The sequence below is a fragment of the Chrysochloris asiatica genome, unplaced genomic scaffold, assembly GCF_000296735.1.
Source record: "Chrysochloris asiatica unplaced genomic scaffold, ChrAsi1.0 scaffold00094, whole genome shotgun sequence".
Lineage (NCBI taxonomy): Eukaryota > Metazoa > Chordata > Mammalia > Afrosoricida > Chrysochloridae > Chrysochloris > Chrysochloris asiatica.
In genome coordinates this window covers 11445073-11446061 of record NW_006408612.1, presented here as the reverse complement: position 1 = coordinate 11446061, position 989 = coordinate 11445073, and positions in this window count along the sequence as shown.

Below are 989 nucleotides of genomic sequence, written 5' to 3'. Positions count from 1 at the left end.
GGATAGAAAGGATTTTTTAAGTTACAAGATTAATCTGTGAGGCCCAACATTCACATAACAGGAATTCTAAAAAGACAGAAGAGAGAAACAATGAAAAAAACAAAAATTAACAAAAAGATAACAAAAGACATTTTCCAGAAATGAAGTAAACAAGCTTACAAGTTAAAGCTCTAACAACCCATCAAAATGAATGAATAAAGACCCACATATCATCATGAACTGTCAGGAGGAAAGAGAAGCTCCTAAATGCCTCCACAGTACAAAAATAGGTCCCATTAAAAGGAACAGTATCAGAATCTCAAAGCAATAATGAATACTATAAGATTCTGAGGAAAAAATATTTTCAACATAAATTTCTAACAAATAATAGACGTCATCATACCTGTAGAACCTTAAAAACGTTACCTTCCATGAACCTTTTGTTATTAAGCTATTGGTAGATACGCTTCAGCTTCCCCCAAAAGGCCATAAACCAAGAAAGTGGAATTCATAGGCTCCAATGAGAGAAAAACAAAAGTGTCCTTGGATGACCGCTGAACCAAGAAATAGCTTAAAGAATAACTATCCAAATGACAGGAGATGAAGAACAGTGGAAAAGATGGTCCCAATAAACCAACAAAAAAATGGAACTGACAGATTATCTGATATTTCTGACCATTTAAGACTATGGATACTCATTATGATGCTGTTGTTAAGTGCCATCGAACAGGCATATAAAAAACTAAGCAGATGAGAGAACAAACAAGATGGCGGACCGGGTGGATGTATAGCAGAGAGCTCCGCCAACAACAACACAGAATACCCGAACAAGCACGCTCAGGGGATGGTTCCAGAACTCTGAACCACATATATAGGAATACTTAGAAGGTTGGAAGGCTCACAGCTGGGGGAATTTATGGCAGAAGCAAGAAATCTATTGCTTTCTAGTCCGGGACGCTCGGCTGCTCCAGGAGCCGCCATCTTGGGTGAGTCCACGTGGGGGAAAGATC